The sequence below is a fragment of the Pipistrellus kuhlii genome, unplaced genomic scaffold (genome assembly GCF_014108245.1).
Source record: "Pipistrellus kuhlii isolate mPipKuh1 unplaced genomic scaffold, mPipKuh1.p scaffold_m20_p_7, whole genome shotgun sequence".
NCBI lineage: Eukaryota > Metazoa > Chordata > Mammalia > Chiroptera > Vespertilionidae > Pipistrellus > Pipistrellus kuhlii.
This window is the reverse complement of record NW_023425573.1, coordinates 23,615,470-23,642,880: the sequence shown is the minus strand read 5'-3', so window position 1 is coordinate 23,642,880 and position 27,411 is coordinate 23,615,470. Positions and strand designations below refer to the sequence as shown.

Genomic DNA, 27,411 nt, shown 5'->3' with positions numbered 1-27,411 from the left:
TTACTGTACTAATTTCTAACAGTGCAGTACTAAATTCTATGAAAAGCTGTTGCAATTAAAGTGGAGAAAGGCAATAAGATATTTGCAAAAAACTGAATTAAAGGTCTAATTCTATTCCATGTGCCCAATTAAAGTATCTTTACACTCATAATAGCATCCACATGAACCAAATGAAGTTTATTATTAGATTTTGTTTTCTGTGCAAAACTGGAATCAGAACCACTATGGCTCATATCTGAGATGAGCTTTGGTTTTGGTTGATCCCAAATTTCTATAAAAAGTGTCTCTGGACTGGAGTGAACCCTTGGCTCACTCAATTTTGTCAGAATCTTGCTTAAAATCTTTGCATGGCTTCCTTATTGTATGTGAGAAAAACTAGTGTTCCCCCTCCCCCTTCCCTTCCTGCTCTCCTTTGACTTTGTATGTTAGTATAATATACTGTATATATGCTCCTTTGCAAGCTGGTTCTCACTATTTCAGGCTTAGATTTAAACTCTATTCTGCATTGTCCTGGGCAAAGAACTTACCATGTCAAGCCTCAGTTTCCTCATCTGTAAAATGAGAAGAAAAGGTGCTGACTCATAGAGCCACAATGAGAATTAAACAAGTGAGTGAAAGGAAAGCACTTGGTCTAGGGCTGGCACCTTGCCCGAGTTCAGTTAAAGCTACCATTATTGAATTTTCACTGTCTCCATTCCTTCATAGGGACCTGCAGGATAGTATCTGTCCTGCTCCTATGCCAAGTAATGCTCTCCTCTTGGCTGATGCATCTCCTGCTTCCAGGATCCTGCAGAATTGTGGAGGCACCTCCATTACTGCCTTGACAACCCCTGGTCTGAGAGCTCTTGAGAGTAATGCTGCCTTGCAGAGCTATGCCACCAGCCACCTGTGTAACATCAAATTTTCTAGTATTCAAATTAAAAAATTAGAAATTATTGTTAATGATATACTTTGTTTAACCCAAAGACCTAAAATATCATTTCAACACATCAATATATGCATTAACAAGATATTTCACAGTTTTGTATAGTCTTGGATATCTAGTATCTATTTTAGTCTCTATCACACATCAAGTACTCAATAGCCACATCTGACTATTGTAGGAGATGACACAGTCCATGAGATGGCAAGTCTGGCCTGATTCTATCTGCATCCATTTAGCTAATCTAGTGGCTGACACATCAGAGGGACTTGTAAATGCTTGTGTAATAACTAAAACAAAGAACATTAACTCCATCTGGTATGCAAGGGTATCAGTTTGCTAAGGCTGCTGTAACAAAATACCACAGACTGGGTGGTTTAAATAACTGAGACCGCATAGTTCTGGAAGCTAGAAGGCTGAGATCAAGGTGTTGGCAGGGTTGGGTCCTTCTGGAACTGAGAGAAATCTGTTTGAAACCTCTTCCTACTTTCCTGTGGTTTGCTGTCAATCTTTGGTGTTTCTTGGCTACTACTCCATCACCTTGCTGTCTATCTTCATTTCACAAGGCATCTTGTGTTTCTCTGTATCCAAAATTCCCCCTTTTATAATGATATCAGTCATATTGGATTAGGACCTCATATTAACTAATTACATCTACAATGGTCCTCCTTCCAAATAAGGTCCCATTCTGGGAATTAGAACCTCATCATATGAATTTGAGGGGGATACATTTCAACCCATAATGATAAGATGGGTAGTAATAGTGAGTCAAACTTCAGGGCTCCTGGCTTAGAGGGGCAAATTAGGGCATCACTTCAAATGACTCCATTCCAAATTCAACACATGTTCTGCTCCTGCCCCTATGGGAAGCCCTTCTTTATTGGGCTTGGCTTTTCTTGACCGGCCAAGGTTGTGGTTATCAAAGACAGTTCTTTGAGGTATATTTTCATTTAAATTTCTCAAATTTCCTTGTGAAATAAAATGAACATGGTTCTTAAATACACATGCATTGCAAAGAGATAAAATTTCCCTGAATTTTCCCTTTCCCATCTTTTATTTCTTCATTGTAATTGTTTCCTTTTATTGTGCTGTTGTCTGGTAATCACTGGTTTCGGTGAGGGAAAGAAGATTGTGAGAGACAAGCAGTTTGAGAACTAAAGAAATAAGGAAGTTCAAAGCAGGCAGAAGGGCCCATTCTCTGTGTGACACATTGGCCAAGTGCTAAGTCCAAGTTTCCCAGAGTGAGCCAACCCTGGTCTGAGCCAGTGCCCACAAGTCTTCTCATGGAGCTCCTTGTTCTTTTCATTGGGAATTGGTGTTTTCCAGGCATCTCAGTGTGATCCATCTAAAATCCCCACATCACAGACAGAAAGAGTCTTTGAAGGCCAGAAGTTGGTGTTTGCCAGTAAAGCAGGGATTGTGGTACATTGCTGTGTTTAAGCTCCAGGTCTGTGGTTGTGTCTCACTTTGTCTTGTGTGTTCGCTGTGCTGTGCCAAAGAATTGGATTCCTCTGCCTCACTGTGGAGGCACATCTTTCCACAGCATTTAAATCGCATCTTCAATGCCACTCTGTTAGGAAAAGCCCATATCAGTATTTGACTGGCTAACAACCAGAGAACTTCTGTGAAGCTGAGAGAATTTATTACTAAAAATTATTTTCCAGGCTCATTATTCAATATTTTCTTTTAAAGGTCAGGCTTTGTTATATTATGATTAAAGTTTCCTTTTTTATAAATTGTCTTTCTCTTCACTATGGGTCACCATCAGAGAACTGGAGGAAACTCTATTTCTCTGAAAAATTAATGAGCTTTAATAGTTTGGGTAATGCTAAAGATTTTTTTTTTGTGTGTGTGTGTTTTTTTATTATTATTATTTTTAGATTTTTAGAGAGAGAAAAAGGAAGAGGGAGAGAGAGAGACAGAAACAACAATAATCTGTCTCATGCATGCCCCCTACTGGAGATCAGGCCCACAAGACTGGGAATCAAACCTCCAACCTTTTGGTGCATGGGACAACATAGTAAATGTAGTAAAGTTTCTTAAAGGATAGCTGCGGCTTATTTTTAAAAATTAAATTCTTTATTGTTGAAAGTATTATATATGAATTCCCCCCCCCCCCAATTGACCTCTCTCTGGCCACTCCCACCCTCTGCACATGCCCTCACCCCCCTACTATCTGTGTCCATTGGTTATGCTTATATGCATGCATACAAGTCCTTTGGTTGGTCTAATGTTTTTAAAACCCTATTATTTTCAGTATCTATCTACCCTCAGTATTTTTGTACATATCAACCTGAGAATACCTTCCAGTTCTTTCCTATAATCTCCTTTTCAATAATGTATCTTTGGTTTCCCAACTTTAAAGGAGAATATTAATATTTACAACCAATGTGTTATTCCAGGGGGAGATATCACATCTGTAGCTTTATTTTGGGCCACTCCCTTCTATAACTTCATTTTATAATCTAAGGAAACGTGTTTATAATTGAGAAGGAAAATAGTAACCTCAATATATTGTTTTAAGAATGGCCTTCTCATGTTGATTTAATTAGGAAATTAAACTGTTCCTTCCCAAATTTTTCTCATGTTTGTTAATGAACATGTAAATTTAAGAATTACTTCTGCTGCTCTTTAATTTCTGAAAGCAAATACGAACACACTTGGTTTCCTTGGTGAAAATTCTTCCCAGAAGACACAATGTGGTATGAGATATTCACTAACATCAGGTAATATACAAAGCCATTTCTATGGAAAAACATACCATCTGGGGAAAAAACAATTTGTGAAAATGCATTTCAGTAAGATTGTGTTGTCCTCAGTTAATGAGGATGGGAACTGCATCATCAAAGTAGTTTTTCAGTGGGAAATGGAAGAGCATTTGGAAAGAATGGCTATGGATAGCCTTTGGTTAAATTTTCTGGCAACTGCTCTATGCAGAGAGTCTGAACCAAGACCATGTTGCTGTTTCCATTTGCTGAATGAAATGCAGAAAGAGGGATCAAGGGAGACTTGAATCTTAATATAACTGAGAAAACAGTCTCTTTGAGTTATCCTGAAGTAAACCCAGATGAGCTGATTACATTCCTGCTGTTCTCAGTGCTTCAGTGTCTTGCTCATCTTCTGGCTCCTCACATGCTCACGTCAATGGTCTCTGGCCACATTGTCCTCTTTGCCTGGAGCAATGCCAACTTCCTGTCCTCAGTCTCTCAGTCTTAAGTCCAATCCCTATGCCAGAGATAATACATCTTCAACCAGTAAAGGAATGGCCAAAAGTCCCACACTGTACTTGCATGAGTATTTTCTACCTAGCACTTACCATAGCTGTAATTGTGCTTTTATTGGCGGGCTCTGCAGACAATGACTATTGATCCTCTGTTAGATTGTTAAGTTTTCTACGTACCTACCACATGCCCGCCTTGTAGATGGATCCCATGAATACTTTTAGGATGAATTAATGACTTGGCTTTGCAGTAGTGACGGCTGTGGCCTTGGACCACTTTCCTGAGGTTCACCGCTAGTTTCACTAAGCTGCAGTGGCTTTGCTGGCTGCGTTCAAGCACGGTCTGTGACTGTGGAACAGAGATTTCATCTGTTTGAAACTATCTGGGTTGTGTGGGGATCAAAGTCTGGGGGATTAGAACAACTGATTCCTTAATCAACAGAGCCAGAAAGACTTCAAAGAGATTTCTTCCTGAGAATGATTGGGCAAGAGTACAGAGGAGGGTCAAAGCCTGGATGTAGGAAACGTTAAATCTTCGGTTCTTACTTTATGAAGCTCTGTTTCTACCACATTGCAAATGTTTTCAGTTTAGTTATAGGCATGTGCCCAAAGAGAACAGTAATGATGAGAATTATAAGTTTTGAGAATTAGGAAAAGGCCTTAGAAAATGGTTTAACGCTTTTTCCCCAGATGGAGACCTAGTGAGATCCAGTGACTTGCCCACAATTCCTGGACCAGTGACAGAGTCAGGTCTGGATCCAGCATTCTTTCCATCAGGCTAGACTCTGGCTTCTCATGACAGCAAGTCTGCTCCCTGTATGACTGGAGCCACTCTCTCATCTGCCTTGTCACTTAGAAGAGGGTTGGCCCGGGCAAACCACTTAACCTTTTGGGATCCCACTAATAGAACGATGAGCCATGCTAGACAATAGATAGATAATTGAAGATCATGCATTATTTTTAACCAACCATCTGCTCTTCCCAAATTGTGTTTTTTTGGGTACTACTTCTCAGTCTAAGCCCTGTACTACAAAGTATGATGTGAAAGTTCAACATTAATAATAAACAGCACTTACAATATATGAGATATAGTCCTGTGTTTTATATAGTAACTAACGTGACCTTATTTGAAACACTATTAATTATTTATTTCCATTTTACATATGGGGACACTGACACCCAAAAACTTGCATGTGATGCTCTAGTGAGGTCTCTTTTCCTGGCTTGCAGAGGGCCACCTTCTCTCTGTACACAGAAGATTGAAGGCAGAGAGAAAAAGAGAGAGAGAGAAACCATCCTCCAGTATAATTTATAAGGGCATCTCATCATGAAGGGCCCATCCTCATGACCTCATCTAAACCTAATTATCTCCTAAATGCTCCATCTCTAACAACCATCACACTGGGATATGAAAGTATGATGATTGTCTCAGAGAAAAGCTCCTTGTTCATGGAACATCATCTTTGCATAAGAGAATAACTGACAGAGAAACTAAGGTTTTTGAGATTTGAGTATTTGGTGGATATTTTCTTGAAAATGATCCTGTCACATCAAAGAAGACAAGTGATAATGTTTGTTGCCAATAAAAAGACTCAAACTTTCAAGCAAAAATTAGAATATTGGAAGATAATTATTCAGCATGCTGAGCTTGACATCTTCCCCCAAACTTAGCAACTCTTCTAATAAGTTCAGTAGCGATGTTTACAATATTTTTCAATATTGCACAACAAAATGTGTCAACATTTAAAATATTTACATTAGTCAATGAACCAAATGACCAATGCATGACATTATATGGGTAAAGGATTTATTCAAAGTACAGGATAAAATGATGGATTTTAATGTAAGAGAGTAAGAAAAGATCATTGCTATGGTTTTATATTCCACACTGTAACTATCCTTTAGGAACTACAACCTGCCCTAGCTGGTTTGGCTCAATGAATAGAGTGTTGGCCTGCAGACTGAAGGTCCCGGGTTGGATTTCAATCAAGGGCACATGCAAGGTTGAGGGCTCACCAGTATGAGGCGTGCAGGAGATAGCCGATCAATGATTCTCTCTCGTTGTTGATGTTTCTGTCTCTCCCTCTCCCTTACTCTCTTAAATCAATAAAAAATGTATTAAAAAAATGAATAAAAGAAACAACTTTTTTTTTTTTGGTAAGAAAGGAATTGCCACAATTATTGAAATGGCTTATATTAAAATATTGCTTTTTACAACTACATATTGTGTAAGGCCAAGTTTCCTTTATATACTTCAACCAAAATAGCAGATCTCAACATATGTCAAAGCAGATATTAGAATTCAATTTTTTTCTATTAAGCCAGACAATAAAATATTTGAAAAATGTAAAACAATGCCATTCTTCTCACTAAGTATTGGTTTGGGTTCAATAATATAGTAATTTTCATTAAAACTTTTTATTGATGTTAAAATTTCATAGGTCTATTTTTATCAATTTTTAATAAATTAATAATTTTAAGATCCATTGGTTTTTATTTCTAACCTGGTAAATATTAATAGACATAGCTTTCAAGAACAGAAGCTATTGAGGATTCTCAATAATCTTTAAGGTATGAGGTAGGCCTGAGACCAAGACATCAGAGATCTGTTGATGAAAGCATGGACTCTGGGGCCATACTGTCTGGGACAGAATTCTGACTACCCTTTCTAGTTATATAACCCTGGACAACTTCCTTACCGCCACTTGATTATTTAACCTTTCTGTGCTCTAATTTCCTCATTTCTCAAGAGGGAATAAGAGAGGCACACAACTTTGGGTTGTTGTGAGAATTAACTGTGTGCATCATGCCTATCATGTTGCCTGGATCAGAGTATGAGCCTTAGGTTACTATGAGATTCATAGTATGAATAATCATATTATTATTACTCAGACTTGGACTGAAACTGTTAACTTGAACAGTTATTTCATAAATTTGAATAAGGAAGGAGCAAAGACCATGCCATTAACTAGTGGGAATTGTCCTTGTAATTCAAGGTTATGTATGTGAGTTCCTAGACTCTTCTGCTTCCCACCTAACTGAGGTGAGATGCTGCAGGGATCTTCCCCGAGCTTCTTTGGCTGATGGCCGAAGGCTTATTTGATTTACCAGGTGATTCTTCATTCATACCCACCTTCACTGCTTCTCAAACTGTGTACTACAAAGGTTCAGGGAACCTCTTGCTGTCGGCCTGTGTGATCCTGTTAGCTGTGCCCAAGAGGAGAATTTGGATTTGCCACTTGCTTTTAGGAACGGAGCTCATCTGGCTCTCTTGTCATGAGGGTCCCCAGCCAGCCAATCCTCTCAGGTCTTGAGCTCCACTGAATCAGGTAGCACGTCTCTTTTATTTACTTAGCTGACAATTGTATCTAGTTTCATCAGTGGTGGGTTTTAAATTTCACCTTAATACTCATTCTTTCATGTTCTTGCCACTTTTGGGACATTCTCAAGAAAATTTGAGACAAACCTTTAATCCACATGTTTTCATATTAGAAGATTCTGTATTACACAGTTCATGGCATTACCTTATTTTTCATGTTCTGAATATGTGCTTTGAGCTGCTGAAAAGACAGAAACCACATTTAATCTTGAATACTATTAAATGGTTTTCCACCAAAGCAAAAAAAAAATAATAATAATAAATAAAAGAAGAAGAGCAATATAAATAATTTTGTTACTGTTAAATGATGTTTGTGGTTTGGCCCTATTCTCCCACCAGCAAAGGATAAGGTATAACCTAAGGTGATTTCAGTTTATGTCACTGTCCTCTAGGTCCAGTCACATGTATCTTATGGAAACAGAAAAGCAAAGTGAGCATATTCTCCCAAAGAAGTCACTTTGGGAACTTCTCCTAGTACTCACTCCAAGATTACCAAGTGTGAGTTCCATGTTGTATGTCTCCTTTTCCTTCCCAGATATCCCATTATTCATCTGACCTCAGCCATGTCTCCCTTCAGAAAGACAGGTATGTAGGATGGAAAAGAAATAAAGAAATGCTTTGGAAACATTTAAAAGGGGCAAGAAAAATTGGATGATCTTGAGAAGGGTATTTAATGGAAATAGTTTCACTTGATGATACACCTTCGCTTTTTCTCTAGTGTCTCAGACTTAGCAAACATGGTTTTAATTTTGGATACTACCTGCTATTAAGTGATTTTCCACCAAAGCAAAAAAAAAAAAAAAAGTAATGGATTCCAGATTCAGTGCAGCTTCAAGAAACATGAGATATTTCAGAACTCTGGAGAATAATGAAATGCTAGAAAAACTTCAAAGCTCACCCCCAAGAAGAAATGCTCAAATTCACATCGTGAGCTCTCTTGGCTATTTTTTCTGACAATGTAAGAGGGAAGCCTTACTTAACCATAGAAACAGGTGAAAAATGGCTAGTTAACATAGCCAAACACTTTCCGCTGCTATGCTTAGGGTTGCTTTTTACCCTCTTCCAACAAATCTATAGCTAGAACATGATTAATGCCGATTCTATGTTGGAGGCAGACTGGGTGCCAAGCTGAGATTCAGTCATATGGTTAATCACTATTCTCTTCATGTGGCAGTGACACTTAGATGGGGGGAAGCTGCAGGTCTGAGGGGGACAGACCAGGGCTGAAGGATTCCGTGGACAAATGATTCATTCTTCTTACTCCTTATCAATGGTGGAAGCTCAGGAGATGTTGTCAACTATGGTAAGTCTGGATTTGATTTTTTTTTTTCTTCTGCAAAAAGCTTTATTGTTTCCATTTGGTCCAATGCAAGGGAGAGGGCTCCAGGGTGGCTAAAAGGCTTCCTATTGGTTTCAGGGAGAGGCTCAGGCAGAAGCTGGACACCAGGGGAATGCAGAGGGGCTTCTCAAAGCTCTCTGGGCTTCAAAGGCTTCTAGTCATGCGCAAGGGTGAGCCTTTCAAAGATATACTCACCCAGCCCAGTCTGGGAGTGAGCCAGCCTGCGGAGGTGAATCAGGTGTTGCCCATCTTCTTGATGAGTTTCGCCTGCTCATTTAGGAAGTGGTTCTCCCGGAAATCACTGAGCTGAAGGTCTGCGCAGGCAAAACCCAGGGCATGCAGGTCCAAAGAAGCCTGGTTCAGGTTCTTCTCCATGACCATGGTGGCTCCTAAGTGTCACTCCACTCATTTTGGGAAGACCACTGCATGTCCTGGAAGAGATCGTGGCCACCGTACTGGTTTTACATCTTTAGGAGACACTGGGCCAAAACTGGATTGGCTCAGTGGATAGAGCATCTGCTTGCCGACTAAAGGATCCCCAGTTCGATTCTAGTCAAAGGCACGTACCTTGGTTGTGGGCACATCCCAGTAGGGGATTTGCAAGAGGCAGCTAATTGATGATTCTCTCTCATTGATGTTTCTAACTCTCTATTCCTCTCTCTTCCTCTCTGTAAAAAAAAAAAAAAAATCAATAAAATATATTTAAAAAAAGAGAGAGACACTTGGATCCCTCATGCTTTTCCTCGGCCAACTCCAGGAAGAAGCGGCCCTTGGTCACTGGAGAAATAGAAGCCCAGAGAGAGGTAGGTGTGGAAGGCCCACAGATGCTGGTTAACTAGGTGGTTGATAGCAGCCTCTTGCAGGGGGCTGTCCATCACGGAAAATGACATGTTCCTGAGTGGAGGAGCTGGAGATTAAGAAATCAGAGTAAGAAGAAAGAGACATGGAGGCAGAAATAGATTCAACAAGCTGGGCGCTAGGTGGGCACCATCTCTCTGATGGAGAGGCAGCAAGGCGACCGGAGACACACGGCAGGTTTATTTTATAGGGTCAAAGGAGCCTATTTGCATACTTAACTAGGCCCTAGCATTACTGGATTTACATATCTAGACCTGCCCCTGCTGACACCTGGACAAAGATACTCTGCCAGTGCCTCTGGCTCAGCTAACAATTTAAAGAATGTCCATGTGCCTTCTCAGGCAGCCCTCTACAGCCTCCACATTGGTGAATAATTCTGACAAATTTAGGAGCTCGTGATTGTTCCGTAATAAGGAACTAAGGTAAAAAACAAACAAACAAACAAAAACGGTGTTAGCTGGTCTCAGGGGCTGAGGATAGCTGAGGTGGTTCTGAGGTGGTGACTGGAAAAGAGGTTGGAGGGTGGTTAGAGGCTGGAAGAAGGGGTGCCCCTGGATCTGTTCCATCCAAACACTGTTGAAGCAAGAAATAGACACTGGGAAGTGCTGAAGGCACAGCTTGATTTCATTTTTTAAATGGAGCAGATGTCAATCAGGCATCATTTGAGACTGATGACCAACACTATTGCTATAAATCAGAGGTCGGCAAATTCATTAGTCAACAGAGCAAAAAAAATATCAATGTATAACAATTGAAATTTCTTTTGAGAGCCAAATCTTTAAAACTTAAACTTCTTCTAACACCACTTCTTCAAAATAGATTTGCACAGGCCGTGGTATTTTGTGGAAGAGTCACACTCAAGGGGCCAAAGAGCTGCATGTGGCTCACGGGCCACAGTTTGCGGACCATGGCTATAGGTTATACAATAAATAATAGTGTCAGCACTTAGGAGAGCTGGCAAAGGAGAATTTTTTGCTGGAAAAAAAATGATTTGATTGGGAAGGTTAGATGTTGACAGCAATTGCTGGATCTTTTCTCCGTAAGGGTTCATACCTGGAACATTCTTTGCCCCTGAGTTGAAGTGACCTGCCAAATTCCTTCTCTGAAGTGATACTGATGACTTCTGCATGTCATTAACCCTTCAGAAATTCACTTCTGAAAAAAGTAAGATTAGGCAGTTCAACCTTCACCTTTTTTAGGGACCTGGCCACTGCATATTTGGAATTTTGTGTTACCATGAAAAGGTGGCTATGGAAAACAAAACAAAACAAATCTTCAAAGGCAGGCATAAAGGAAGAGAGTGCTATTAGCTGGAGAAGGAAGGTGCCTTATAGAAATTTCAATGTGAGCTAGATGGCCTATGGCATATCCTCTCAAGGCTATGGCTAAGAAGAAATGATAGTTTCATCAGTTTACATGACTATTGACTTTTGAGACCTCATACACTTGATACACTATCATTTATCTCATCTAAATCCCAACTTCACCACTTATTAACTAGATGTCAGGTATACGAGACCTCTTTGTACCATTCATTGTCACAGTTTTATATTTCAAATATAAAATTATTCTACAATAAAATATTTAAAAATGTGATATCCATTGTTCAAAAAGCAGGACAGGATTAGGGGAATGGATGGATACAAATCTGTCTCATGGATGCAGGGAAGCAAAGAGAGTGGAAAATACTATGCAGTAGTAAAAAGAAGGATCTCTTACACTTATAGCATGGAGGGAACTGGAGAGTATTATGCTAAGTGAAATAAACCAGTCAGAGAAAGACAAGAGTCACATGATCTCACTCATATGTGGAATCTAAGGAATAAAATAAACTGATGAACAAAATAGATCCAGAGACACAGAAGCATGGAACATACTAGAATATCAGAGGGAAGGCAGGGGTGAGTGGGTGTAAAAGGTTAAGCAAAGAATTTATATGCCTACTAGAGGCCCAGTGCATGAAATTTGTGCATGGGGATGGGAAAGGGGAGTGTATCAGGTCTAAATGGGCAGTTGGACATCCCTCTCACAATCCAGGACTGCTGGCTCCCAACTGTTCACCTGCCTGCCTTCCTAATTGCCCCTTAATCGCTTCTGCCTGCCAGCCTGATCAACCCCTAACCACTCCCATGCCAGCCTGATTGATGTCTAACTGCTCCCCTGCTAGCCTGTTTGCCCCCAACTTCCTACCTCTGCCAGTCTGGTCACCCCTAACTGCCCTCCCCTGCAGTGTTGATTGCCTTCAACTACCCTCCCTTGCAGGCCTGGTGCCTCCCAACTGCCCTCCTCTACTTGCCTGATCACCCACAACTGCCCTCCCTTGCATGCCTGGTCCCTCCCAACTGCCCTCCCCTGCTGGCCATCTTGTGGTGACCATCTTGTGTCCACATAGGGGCAGGGTCTTTGACCACATGGGGGCAGCCATATTGTGTGTTGGAGTGATGGTTAATCTGCATATTACTATTTTATTAGATAGGATAGAGGCCTGGTGCACAGGTAGGGGCCAGCTGGTTTGCCCTGAAGGGTGTACCCGATCAGGGTGGGAGTTCCCTTGAGGGGTGGGGTGGCCTGAGTGAGGGGCCTGTGGTGGTTTGCAGGCTGGCCACATTCCCTAGCGACCCAAGCAGATGCCCTGGTATCTGGGATTTATTTACCTTCTACAATTGAAACTTTGTAGCCTGGAGCAGGGCCAAACCTCCTGCTCACTCAGTGGACACAGCTGTTTCTGTTTGGATTTGTTTACCTTCTATAATTGAAACTTTGTAGGCTTGAGTGGAGGCTTAGGCTGGCTAGGGCAGGTGGAAAGATTGGCTTTTTCCATTGCCAGAGAAACCCAAGCCTCCATCCTGCTCTCTGTGGCCACAGCCATCTTGGTTGGGGTTAATTTGCATACTTGCTCTGATTGGATTGTGGGCGTGGCTTATGGGCATGGCTTATTGGCATTAAGGAGTGATGGTTAATTTGCATATTGTTCTTTTATTAGGTAGGATATGCATAACTCATGGATATAGACAATAGTGTGTTGAAAACCTGGAGTGGGGGACGAGTGTGGGCTAGAAGTGGTTAGTGGGGATAAAAAGGGACATCTGTAATACTTTCAACAATAAAGATAAATTTAAATAAATAAAAATAAAAACACATTGTAAGGGTGTCTATTATCAATGAAACAAGAAATGGAAAGTGTTAGAGAGGATGTGGACAAAATGGAACCCTCAATCACTATTGAGGGAATGTAAACTGGTACAGTCACTATGAAAAACAGTATGGAGGTTCCTAAAAAAATTAAGAATAGAGCTAAAATATGACCTAGCAAGCCCACTTCTGGGTATCTACTACCCAAAATTGAAAATAATTATTTGTAGAGGTATATGTAGCCCTGTGTTCATTGCAGCATTATTCAAAGTAGCCAAAACATGGAGACAACCTAGATGCCCTTTGATGGATCATGGAGTAAAGAAGATGTGAGACTATATATATATATATATATATATATATATATATATATAATGAAATACTGTCATTTGTGACAATATAGATAGATCTTGAGAGTATCCTGCTAAGTGAAATAAATCAGACAAAAAATGACAAGAACCATATGATTTCACTCATATGTGGAATATGAAACAGAAAGCAACAAATGAACAAATAAACTCATAGACACAAGCAGCTGTGTGGTGGTTATCAGAGGAGCAAGGGGTAGAAGGAAGATGAATAAGATAAAGGTGTCAAATATATGGTGACAGAAGAAGACTGGACTTTGGGTAGTGAGCACACAGTACAATATACAGATGCTGTATTATAGAATTGTACATTTGAAATATATAGTATTATTAATCAATGTCACCCCAATACATTTTAAAATAAAAAGATAAAGAAAGAAAGGAAGGAAGGAAGGAAGGAAGGAAGGAAGGAAGGAAGGAAGGAAGGAAGAAAGAAAGAAAGAAAGAAAAGGAAAGAAAAGAAAAATTAAAAAATGAACCTAGCATGAGCTAAGACTCCAAGAGTTGGTACATGCTCCTTTATCCCAATGGGCTTTATTTACAAAAGCAAAATTCAGAGATAAAATTATTAAGAACTTCAAGATGGTCACTGCAGAACATTAAATCCAAGCACAAGGCCCTCTTTGAGCATGGGGTCATGTACTACAGCATTGATCACATGCCTGTGATGCTGGATTTGCTCCAGGTGTATCTTTGCCCCTCCATTATCTCCCCCCAAAAAAGCATAGGACCAAGTGTTGTGCTTTAGACCAGGAATTCTTAGTGTTTTTATTCCATGGACTTCTTTGGGAGCCCAATGAATACTAGCTGCCTCTTTTCAGAACAAAATTTAGTATATTTTGTGCAATACTCCTCTACAGTGCATGACCAGCGTTTTCTCTACAGATTCTTGTACAATGTAGTTAGTCAATTATCATGTGATTCTGTGCTCAGTACTCCTTTTCCACTAAACTATTTAGTCATGTGTCATCACATTGATGACACAATCATCAACAATACATTCCAGTGCATTCATCAATATTTGATATATTTTAGTTGAAAAACATTCCATAGTATAATGTTCTTGTTTGAGTTAATAAAAAGAAGCCATCACCCTGAAAGCCCTTTTAAATGGAATCTTTGGAATTTCAATTGTTTTAGAAAATGCAAAAGAGAATTGAATTCATAATTTGCTGGGTTCCTTCAGTTTGGCTAAAATTATATGGTTAAAATGAAGAGAAAAAACAATATAAAAGAGACTAGAAATAAAATGGGATAGAGAGACAACACTTTATTTTCTGAAATTTCCAGAACAATATTATAAGGTGAAAATAAAATTGAGGGAATTTCAGACAGAGGTTAGGAAAAAAATAAATAAAGGGACAATTTTTGCCACCCAAATTAATGTAATTTTATCTATAGACAACTGTGAGTTGAGAACCTTTTTTTTAGTGAGTGTGCAAAAATAGATTCATCATGGGAAGGCATGTACATTCCCACCCATCCCACTGTCCTTTTACTCCATATACAATGGAACACTTGAGGGATAGGTCTGGCCATAGTAGGATGGGCTGTTAGGTCATTGACATCTGGTCTTGCAATTCCATTTGGTAATGGAAGTACCAAAACTGCATCCTGGAAAAGTGGTACCAAAACACTGGGAGTAAAATATCCTGAGTAAGGGGAGCATCAAGGACAATCTTTTGAAGTATCTGGTTAAGTGTGACTATTTGATTGATTGCAGAAGTCCAAGCCCAGTTCACATGTGTACGCTCTGTTGAGTCTGGAGACCATAGACGTGGCCTTCAATAAGGACTGGAAAATGCATCTAGGTCAAAAAGATAAAAAACTAATTTTCAAATCTTTTCATTCCTTGGAGAAATACTATCATTTCTCATTCATATCAATTCTTTCATCTGAGGATCATGGAGCATGACCTCAAATGTTTTCCAGATGCCTATTGGAATGTGTGTTAAAGGAAAATAACTTTATTTTGTTTGGTGCACAATTCAGCCCTGTTACTCATATTACAGAAGAAAACAAACAAATGGAGTCTGAGAGCATCTTCTCTACTATATATCACTTTATATAAAAATAGAAGAATATGTATAATAACATATAATAAAAGTAAAAATGCCATCTAGGCAAAAAATATTTTATTTATAATCTCTCTTTGGTTATTTTTGGCCTAATAATAATTCTCTCTTTGATTATTTTTGGTCTTAAAAGGCGAAAGATTTATGCGATCTGAAGAGAAACCAGAGTATTTATTTTTGGTCTTAAATACCTAGACCCTTTTTGAAGTTCTTCAGCTAATTAGTTTATTTATCATTCAATAATACAATTTTCATTTTGATCCCATCTCAATCCTATCAAAATATTTTAGTATTATATAGTGACATTACTTAACTATGGTACCTAATACACTTTACTTTTTATAGAATAAAAGCTCTATATTCTACTTACTTCTAAAAGGGATCAAATTACCCAGTAACTTTTGAGTTATAATGAGGCCATAGTTATTTTTCCCCCTGCCTACAACATGGCATCCAGTATACATGATATCCTGTCTGTCTCCATGAATACAAATTATGTCACTTCCTGCTGTGCAGCTGATGAAGGGGTCATAAAATTCAAAGGAAAACCATTCCTCAGTTCAAACTGACATCATTTGTTTCTTGCCTCTTTGAAACTTGGCAGTCGGAGTGTAAGGTAATAACTTAAAAAGGAGAAATCCCAACCTTCCATAAGGTTGATTTTCTATATTTCCATGATATGACATGATGTTCCCTCAAGTATAACACATTTTGAGTCATCTAGCTCCTTATTTACTTAGTAATTCCATTATTTAATGTGATGGGTTGTCTGAAAGATAATTTATAGAGTTGTTGAAAACACATTGAGTTCAGGTCCTGAAGCCACCATCTTTTTCATGCTTCAGGTGTTGAAGAAAATGAAAAGAATACATCTGAAAATAGTTCTGGCCAACATATGTAAATGTTTCCTCTCTGGTTTCTTCTCAGATATTCTTGCTCCAGCATTTTGAACTCATTTCTCCCTCATGTAGCCCATACTTCAATGGTTATGGAGCTGCCACTTTAAAAGCAGAAAACATTAGGGAGGTGAGGCAAGTAGGAATATATGATATGAATTGTTTTAATCCTGGACCTGGCTTTTACTAGATCACAGGTAGGTTACTAGTTGTTTTAATCTACTCAGTTATTTGGGAGTAACATAGATAACTCAAATAACGCTCACATTAATATATAATTTATAAAGTTTCTCTAAGAATATTGTCATAGAACATGAGTTTAAAAATTTAAGAATATGACTATTATTCTTCAGCAGAATCTTAACTGCTTGAAAAAGTGATCATATATTTTTATTATCAATATTATTGCTACTTATTGTTCATGAAAAGAAAATTTAAGAAATAGGCTCCAATGAGCATGTCCAGAATACCTACAGCTATTGCCATTATTATTTCAATAGCAACAACTATAATAATAGCAAAACAACAACAATACCAATGATAGTTGCCCTCATTGAGTACCCACTTGCATTAAATTCTGAGCTATATGCAGCATTATTTCTTTTTTTTTATCCCATTATGTAAACAATGGAGTAAGTGCTCAAATAATTTGAATGAATTACCAATGACACACAGCTAGTTAATGGTCACATGAGCATTTCAGCCATGTGGCTCTCTCTGGTCTACTAATCCACCCTCCTTCTATTATGACTCATTTTTCTTTGTAGAATGTCAAGGTATCAATAGTGTAGACAATTTTAACTAATGGTCAGGCTTCTCTGAGGCTACTGACAGCACTAATAGGGTGTCAAACATTCAAGCACATACATACAGTACCAACTTCAAGAAATTTCCATGGGTAGTTAAGGCTTAGGGAAAACTAAGGTTTATTACTCTACAAACACACTAAAAATCAAGTTTTTCCATATTAATTAAAGAAAATAAAAAACAGAAGACAGCATACTCCATTTAAAGACAGAGCAATCTGGATAAGAGAAGCACATAGAAAGCTTAATCATTGGTTTTCAGATATTTGGGGGGAAGCAGTTATTTACCATTTCTTCTGTGAACAGAACAAGAAAAACTTGGCTTAAAATACAGCATGCAGGCAATTAAAAACTAATAAGTAGCTGTGAATTAATACTTAAGGTAGGATATTGATGATGCAGATGAAGTCACAAGTCTCTTAATCTTAAAAGCATGGAGAGCTCATTGTTTCCTGGAAATGATTCTTTAATATTTGAGAAACAGTGCACCACAGTGGTTAAGAGTCAGGGTTGTGTAATCTGAACCCTGGTTGGTCTCTTGGCTCTAGCACATTTATGAGCTATGTGAGTCTGACTAGGTTACTTAACCTTCTTAAACCTAATTTTTCTCACTTCTATAGAGGGATATATTATCCATATAAAAGTATATATCATGTTTTTAACACAGTGCTTGACACATCGTTAATGCACCTTAGCTATTACTGCTGCTGTTGTATTTAGATATGGCCTGGACTGTAAATAGGACTGTGGGTTCCACTGCATTTTCATTTCTCTCCAGGCAAGAGACATGTCATGAACATTTGTCATGTTTTGGCTACCCAGAATTTAAATACCTTTTACATTTGGCAGGAATCACAAAATTGATACAAGCTACAGGGAGACAGATATTTTTTCTCCCAACTTCTAGGCATTAAAGTGGAGACATGACCTTGGTTGCCTGATTAGATGCTCCAACCTGGATTTTGAATATGGATGAGTGAAGTGGTGAATGAGAACAGAGGTCACTAAAGATTATTTTCTGGGGGTAAGATAAGAATTAATGTATAGTGCACTTTGTGTGTGCCTGGGGATTATGGAATATGGTGGGACAGTAGCCAGTCTCCAGTGCTAATGGCATCAATAGTAGCATCATAAATAGACTATGTCTGAGGTGGAGCCTTGCCCATTTCCATCTTCCTTTGGCTCTTGTCTGTATTCTCAAGCTTGATTTTTTAGTCATTCTAACGATTCTATTATGTGTCTATCAGCTATATCCACAATAATTCTGCATGAAAATTCTATACCCCCACTCAACCCCCCCCCCAAAAAAAAAACCCCACCCAAAACTGTCAATAGTATTTAACATAAATATTTGTTTCAAATTCCTATGAATGCAGGTTGATAGGGGATTGGCTCTTTTAGGCTGGACCTAAATGGGACATAGATTTAAGCTTCAAGTCTGTGCCACATTCTCTTCATCTCCCATTAGTAAGCAGCTATTAGAGACATTTCTATCTGATGGTGAAAGGCAAGAATGGACAACAGCAAGCCCTGCCGAGCAAGCATATTGCAAGCATTTGTTAACATGTAATTGGCGAAAGCAAGTCACATGGGTAAGCCCAACATCAAAGGGGCAGGAAAATATACACTGCCTTTTGTGGAAGGAATGGCAAAGTCACAGGAAGTGGATTCTGCAAAATCTAAGGCTATATATATATTGAGAAAGGTGAACAGTTTAGGACAGTAAAGAAATTGAGCACATATACATTCCTCAAAATCTTTTCAACTAAAGTCTTTTCTGCTTAAATTAATGTTTACTTCTATTTTTGTAACCAAGTACCTTGATATATAATACAGAGACTATTAAGGGAGTGAATTGTTTCTTTATAGGGAAACCTTAGATTGTTATCTGGGCTGCACAGAGATGAATGCAATGGAAACCTAGTGTCTTCTTATATATTATTAAAAGACTAAAGGCCTAGTGCCTGAAATTCTTGCATGGATAGGGTCCCTAGGCCTGGCTGGTGATCAGGGCTGATCTGATCGTGCCTTCCTGCTGCTGGCCAGGACCTTCCTTTATTCCACATCGCCCCCTGGTGGTCAGCACACATTATAGCCAGTGACTGAACTCCAGGTCTCCTGGTTGAACTCCCAAGGAGACACTTTGCATATTAGCCTTTTATCTCATAGGAACCTGGTGACCTATGATATATAGTTGCAACATGATTTGTTAAATTGTTGTCTGTTTGACTTAGAATGGAATCCCCACTGAAGGGCATGAAGTGACTGCTACTATAGAATAAAGGACATACATTATACAAAAAATATGGGGGGGGGGCGGATGTTCACAGCCAATAGCACTGAATAATTTAAAAAAGAATAATAGACACCACTCATTTTTATCTCAAGGCACAAACTAAAAGCCAAAAACCCCTTATATGATTACTAAAACAACATGGTTTATACATTGTGTACTTGCCGTACTAAGGTCGTGAGCTAAAAATAAAAAAATGGAGATGATTCTATGCTTTGTCATATTACAACATTGGTTAAATATATGATGTTTTCAACTCTTTTAGAACACTGACTGAGAAAAATGGGCTTTTGAGAATTGGAATGGTGATTCACATGATAATATTTGGGAGAACCGGAGCTGCTCCCCAAGCTTCACAAGTCACCTATGCCTGCCTTGCCACCTAAACAAGCTCATTTTTCTTGTCTAAGGAGAATGTTACACCTTGGCTTAAAGATATCATGTATCTCTTGCCTATTTTGCAAAAATATGACAATTTCCCCCATTCCCCCTCTCACTTCTTGTTTTGTACAGAACTTTAGGTAGAGTCACATTGTATTTTTCCTATGGGTCTAAAGAAGACTCACAAACAGAGAAAATTACAGTTCTTTGTTAATTTGTATCAGAAAAAAAATATGAGCAGTAAGTGTTATAATGGATTCCAAAGATGTTAGAACAAGTAGGAAAAAATATAAATAGAGACCAGACTAATTTATTTTAAAATCTGGAAGGCAGAAGAGATTTTGGAGTCAATATGCTGGAGCAGTTGAAGAAGTTTTGAATGTAATTTGAGATGCTCTAAATTCTTCTGTATAATAACAAGGGAGACATGGTGGAGTGAATTTACTTGTGCCATCCATTCACCACTCACTATATGTATAGTCTATAGGAAGACAGAGATCAGTTGTCCTTCCTAAGGCCCTAAAATGTCATTTGTGAAGGGAGTGTTAGCATTTGAATAATGTCTTAGTGGTATAGTAGTTCCAAACTTATACATGGGGGATACATTCCAAGACCCTTTTTGGATGCCTAATACTGCTGATAGCACTGAGCCCTACATATAATGTTGCTTTTTTTTTTCTACACATACATACCTTCTTATGTAAAGGGAACATGTTATGACTTCCCTTTGACACATCCAAATTGCCAGCATCTCTACTCTTGCACTTTGGGGCCATTCTGAAGTAAAATAAGTGCCATTCTGAAGCACTGCAATCCCTTGACAGTTGATCTGATAACTGAGAAAACTACTCAGTGACAAATGGGTGCACAGAGTGGAGACACACAAAGGGATTCTTCACACCCACGGCTGGATGGAGTGGGACACTGTGAGATTTCATCACGCTTTCAGGATGGTGCACAATTTAAAACTTATGAATTGTTTATTTCAGGAACTTTCCATTTAATGTTTTCACACTGAGGTTGGTCAAAGGTAACTGAAGCTGTGGAAAGAGAAACTATAGAGAAGGAGGGACTACTGTAACCTCTGTAAGATGATGATGCTGGTGGAAGGCGATGACATTGAAATGAGCTCTCTGTTTTCAATGCTATAAAAGAATGTCGGATGTCAGACACAATAGCAGCCATCTAATCACTAGAAGCATAGTAGAAAAAGGTACTAAATGGCTCAGAGTGAGCTTTGATTATGACATTTGAACATAGAGCTCCAGGGATTGACACTAGGGGTAACTCACTAAGCAGTTATTTGATTTGTTTAACTTAAACAAAAAGACAAGAAATACAACTTGAGATTTCCTTGACAGTTATAGCGCCTCATCCAACTCCCAGGTATGAGTCAGTTCCAAAGCTTTAGTAAAGTGGGTGCCCAGAAATCCATACAGAAGAGCCTCCCCAAATCGTCATGTGCCTATGCATACGGATCTGCATTCAGTCTTCCTTAGAGACACTTGCAGCCATCAAACAAGAGAACACCTAAAGGTTGAGGTTATTTATCACCATCTTAGAGAAAACCATAAATAAGCTTCAGTTATATCTGGAGGTTAAAGGGTCAAGTGATATGTAGAAATTTGATAAGAATCTGCTTTACAGCAGGTCCACCTCTATGCTCATCCTAGTTGTTTTCCTAGTTGTTAAATATTGATACACAAATATTCAGTAACAATAAGAGCTCTCATACTTATTTTCTGATACACAGATGAAGTACTATCCTAATACATAAAAACCCATGGTTCGTAATGTCCAAAACAACTGAAGGCTTGACTGACTGGAAGTCAGTCCTGCAGTCAGTGCTGGGTTGCTGTGGTTGACTGCTGCTGCTGCGGGTGCTATGACCCAGCATTGACTACAGAGGGGATTGAGAATCAGGCCAGGAGAGAGGCCTGCAGAGAGAAGCAGAGTCTGATTTGTAGCCTCTGTGGCAGCTGTTGATCAGCCCTTGCTACTCTCTTTCTCTCAGGGCCTGGCCAGCAGCTGTGCCTCTCTTTCTTTCCAGGCTTCAACAGAGGCTGCTAATCAGCCCTGCCTCTCTGATCAGGCCTAGAGATAGGCCCAGAGATACTGACTAGTATAGAAACTGATCAGAACCTAATCTGAGTGAACTGTGAAGGCAGAACCTAAGGTGGGGGATGAGGAGGGACTTTAAGGGCAACAGCTGTTTGGTGTAAGGTGTAAGAAAGTGGTTTAATTTTTTTAATGACTGGTTTGGCAGTGTAGTGCAGTGTTTCTAAGACAGATTTTATATACAGAGCACTAAGTTAGGTATGCAATTTTACCTATATGTTCCCAACCTTCTCTCATGATGAGAATCACCTGGTGGAGTTGTTAAAACACAGATTCCCGGATCCCAACTAAGAAGTGCTAAACTAGAATTTTTGGGAACATATAGGTAAAATTGCATACCTAACTTAGTGCTCTGTATATAAAATCTGTCTTAGAGCACTAGTTAAGTATGCAATTTTACCTATATGTTCCCAAAAATTCTAGTTTAGCACTTCTTAGTTGGGATCCGGGAATCTGTGTTTTAACAACTCCACCAGGTGATTCTCATCATGAGAGAAGGTTGGGAAACACTGGTATAGTGCATATGGCTGGCTATCAGTCCAGATATAGGGATTATGTATTTTTATCTGCCAAGAGCATCTCCTCCTGCTCGAAAAAGCCTCCCCCCCCCCATTTAAGCAATCCTATTCCTATATAATCTACCTACTGTATACTAATAAAAGGGTAATATGCTAATTAGCCTTGGTTGACTGGCCATTTTCCAAATGCCTGACTTCCTTTTGGACAAAGCCATGGTGGTGGGGGCCAAGGCAGTTGGAGGCAACCAGGCTGGCAGGGAAGGAATTTGGGGGTAAGATCAGGCCAGCAGAGGAGGGCAGTTGGGAGTGAGATAAGGCTGGCAGAGGAGGGCCATTGGGGGTGAGATAAGGCCTGCAAGGGAGGGCAATTGGGGGCAAAATCAGGCCAGCGGGCAGAGATGTTAGGGGCAATCAGGCAGGCAGGCAGGCAGGCAGGCAGGCAGGCAGGCAGGCAGGCGAGTGGTTAGGAGCCAGCAGTCCCAGATTATGAGAGGGTTGTCCAACTGCTGGTTTAGGCTCAATCCTTGTGGGGGAGTCAGACATCTCCCAAGGGGTTCCTGATTGGAGAGGGGCAGAATGGGCTGAGGGAACCCCCCCTCCATGCATAAATTTTATGCACTAGGCCACTAGTATTTATAATAAAGGCTCGAATTTCTTAGCAACATAGTAAATATAAAGTTCTATGTAGTGGAAGACAGTAGTGGGGACATAGAACCTCCACTCCTAACTTCTCAAAGAAGCAAACAAACAGAACTACTATAGAAAATTCATACTTTCAACACAATTAGAAAACTTTAAAGTACTTTTTAGCAGAAAAATAAACACCAAATCCTACCAAACCAAGATATTACCCACTGTTCTTGCCACATTATTTGAGTAATACAAAGATGGTTCTAGGAAAATTGCACTAAAGAGAGTATATATAAATTTATGGCATGCCTAAAATTGATTGTAAAAAAACAAACAACCATTACCTAATAGTCCATACGAATACAAACATACTTGCATTTTTGTTTCAGAGCACAGCCCATAGGAAAGGTTTAAAGTGGAATCAGTCCTGGGAAACTAATGTTTCAAGGAAAAAAGAGGGTTAGAGGGAATGGATGGGTGACTTTTGGAAACTGAGCAGAAAAGAGAAAAATAAGCAAAAGGAGAACATTTAGTAACCTTTAAGATTAAAAATAAAAAAAGTACACAGAACTTCTCTTTTCTCCTACCTATCCTCTTTCTCCCAAATTAGTAAAAAACATTTCTTTGCTACACTGACTGAAGAAATGCTTTTGAACCTGAAACCTCATAAACTATCCACCCACTCTGTCCACAGAATGCAGAGACAAAGTCAGCCAGTATATTCATCTATTGAACTATCTACTTTTAAAATTTGGGGAAAATTAAAACCAAAACAGTTCCAATATGAACATTTTCCTAATAAATTAGAGTGTATTAAACTCAGAAAACTTAAAAAGATAAAGTAATATCAGGAATGAAAATTAAATTACAACTTTCCTAAGAAAGAATAAATGTAATTAAAAACAATATAAAGGACATTTAAGAAAAACAGGAAAACAGAGACAATAAGAAAACAATCAAAAGGATCAGAAAAAAGTGGTTGAAATGAAAGACAAGCAAAGAAGAAATAACATGTGTAATTGGCATTCTAAAGAAGATTTAAGAAAACAATAATAATGCAACAAAAATAGTATTTAGAAGTATAATTTGTTATTTCTACTTTCAGTGATGACTATGAAAACTCAACTAGACAAAAATCTTCTGCAGACAACAGCTATAAACTCTGAAAAAAATACAAAGGGTGGTTGCTGGAGAGAGAAGAGAAGCAGGCAGATTTTATGGAGTCCATGATTGGAAGCAAGAGTTGTATAGTGAGTTCTCTCTGATTTGTTGGTGTTTGTTTATTTGTTTGTTTTTAGTTTAGGGAGGGTGTAGTTGCTAGGGGCACAGGTGGAAAATATTACAGTCTTTCTGGCTAGAGAAACCAGCAAATTCAGACTGGGAAAAACACAGGCACTGGAGAAGGAGATATATTTCTAAATAAAAAAGAGCCAGAGAGGGACTATTTGATTCATGTCTGTCCCCATCTCAGGATGATTTATGTACCATGCATGGTTGAAGTAGGCTCCAAAAATCTTAACTTAAAAGTTTTTATCTGAGACTAGAGGCCCAGTCCATGCACGAGTAGAATTCCTAGCAGCTGCCAGCTGGGCCTATCTTCCCTGGATGCTGTCTGCCAGCTGGGGCCTTCCTTCATTCTGTGACACCCCCTGGTGGTCAGCTCATGTCATAGTGAGTGATCGTGCTCCTGGTCTCCCAGTCAAACTTCTGAGGGCACAATTTGTATATTAGGCTTTTATATATAGAGAGCTAGCTTCCAAAAATTAATTTGCAGTTGAAGTTCAACCAAGTTAGACATCTGCTAAAACAAACAAACAAACAAACATATAAACCTGAAAACCAGCTCATAAGCAAATAATAGCAAGTCAGAGTCTCCTTAACAGCAATACTGTCCAGGATGCAATCCAAAATTGCCTGACATAAGAATATCTAGGAAAATAGAACTCATTGTCAAGAGGAAAATGGTCAAGGAAGACCAAAATCAAGATTTTAGTCTCAGATTTTAGATTTAGCAGATAAATATTTTAACAAAGCTATAATGTCCTAAATAATAGAAAAGAAAATATGCTTAGAATAAAATAAAAGATAGATACAGGCTGAGAGTAAAGGTTTAGAAAAAGATATTCCATATAATGGAAACTAAAAGAAAAAAGGGGTAGCTACCCTTATATCAGACAAAATAAACTTTAAGCTGAAGACTGTAATACAGACAAAGTCATTATAAAATTATTAAAAGGTCAATCCAAGAAGAGGATATAACATTTGTAAATATTTATACACCTGGCATAGGAGCACCTAAGTATATAAAGAAAGTATTAGCACACCCTAAAGGAGAAATTGACAACAATGCAATAAAAGTAGGGGATTCAATATTCCACCTTCAACAATAGATGGATCACCCAGACAAAAACCAATAATGAAACATAGGAATTAAAATACATGATAGAGCAGATGGACTTAACAGACATTTACAGAACATTCTGTCCAGCAGCCACAGAAGACACATACATCCCAAGCACACATGAAACATTGTCCAGGATAGATAAAATATTGTGATCCAAAGGTCAAAATTATTATTGTCATTGAGATGCTGATGGGACTGTGAGGGGCAGCAACACAGCTGTGGTAGGAAAAGGTACAGGCTGGGCTGTAAACTACCCAGTGCTCAGTGGAAAAGCCCACCTTGAAGAGCTGAGCTTGCTGCCCGCCTGATGTGGGATTCTGGAGCTGAGTGGACTGGTCCTGTATCTCATGGCTCAAGCCTTTGTCTCCAGCTCCCACCTTCAAGCATCTCTTGGGACAACTGGCACAAGCACCATAGGACCCGGAGCAATAGAAAGCCCTACCACACAAAGCAGAAATATGAGATGGTACACCCCACTGCCAACACTAAGATCGACCTGGGGCAAACGCACAGTCCATATATGTGGGAGTTAGCAATAAGTGCAGGGCCTTGAGGCTGGATGCCGCAGCTTCTCCCAGGGTTCTAGGATCAAAACAAGGATTGTGATGCTATTTCTATGCATCCAACAGTAATCTGGCCCACACCAAGACTGTTAAAGAAATGCCTCATGATCATTGACAGCACACCACGTTGACAGTGGTACAATCTTGCTAGGCACTGCCCAGGGCCACAAGATAGGGGCCAAGCTGACTCCTGAGGAAGAAGAGACTTTAAACAAAATAAAATGATCCAATAATATTCAGAAGAAATATGATGCAAGTAAAAGCAATACCCAAATCAGCAGTTTTCTAGAGGAACATTTCCAGCAGGACAGTCTCCTTGCAGCTTTGCTTCAAGACCAGGTCAATGCAGCCGCACAGATGGCAATATGCTGGAGGGCAAGAAGCTGGGGTTGTAACTGAGGAAAATTAAGGCCCAAAAGGTATATAAATCTTCCTCCCTCCTATCTTAGCTCATGGGATAAAGTTGTTTATTGTTCTAAAAAAAATTAACATTGCCAGTAATTCGACTTATCAACAGCATGCACACCTCCTGATGCTAGGCACTAAAATGGCAGTCTCATTTCTATTCTATTCCTGCCAACAAAGCATAACTTGAATCAAACCATAAGGAGCTATCAAACAAATAGAAAATTGAAGTCAGTCTATGAAGTAACCGATCTGTTCTATTGTTATTTGTTTCTTTTTATTTGTTTTACTGTGAAGGCCTTTACTGCAGAATTGGCAACATCTAGTGATAATCTGTGAAATTAGACCATGTCTCATTCATGTTATGGATATTTAACAAAATTATAAACTTAAAGAAAATGTACATATGTATCTAGGGGTAAAGAGGTATCATGTATGCAATTTCCTTTTAATGGATTAAAAAAATGATAATAAGAGAGAAAATAGTAAGAAGGAGAAAGAAGAAAAAGAGATCATGAAAAAGAAAGAATAAAATAATCCTGAGTGAAAGGCTCAGATGATTTTTGTGCTGTTTTTTCAACTTTTATGTAAGATTTAAATTATGTCAAAAGGAGCAAAAATAAACATTCTCAGTGCGGAAAAAGTATAAGGATATAGATGCTGAGGGCAGCCCCATAACTTAAGTCTTGAAAGTTGCAACCTTAGCATGTGTCCACTTGACTTCCCAGCTTGACCAGTGGGGAAGATGGATTGGCCATTCAGAGCCTATTAGGAATTGTAAGTTTAATCACGGGATGACACCAATGAAAGCTACTGCTCCATATGTGGTATCCTTAATAGAACAAATCCAAAGAGCCCTTGGGACCTGACATGTAGCTAATGATTTGTTTTTTGTTGTTGTTTTTTCAGTGCTGATAAAGAATAGCTGCTAGAGATTACAGTATGAATGACAACCTTTCCTTGAGGTAATGTAAACCATCTAGCTTAGGCAAACATCTTGATCAGCAGACATGTTATTTTAAATCAATGGGGATATGGGATGGGTATTGGAGGATGGAAAGTTTTATTACCGCTGTGGCCTTGTGATAATTGCAGATATAAGGA

At 38.9% G+C, this 27,411-nt stretch overlaps 1 non-coding gene across 1 annotated transcript; it reads left to right on the top strand.

Annotated features, from left to right (window-relative positions):
- Window positions 1-25,556: 25,556 nt before the first annotated feature.
- On the top strand, window positions 25,557-25,637 carry LOC118710022. Its single transcript, XR_004985250.1, has one exon. It is a non-coding gene; the product is annotated as a small nucleolar RNA SNORD55/SNORD39 (small nucleolar RNA).
- Window positions 25,638-27,411: the final 1,774 nt, after the last annotated feature.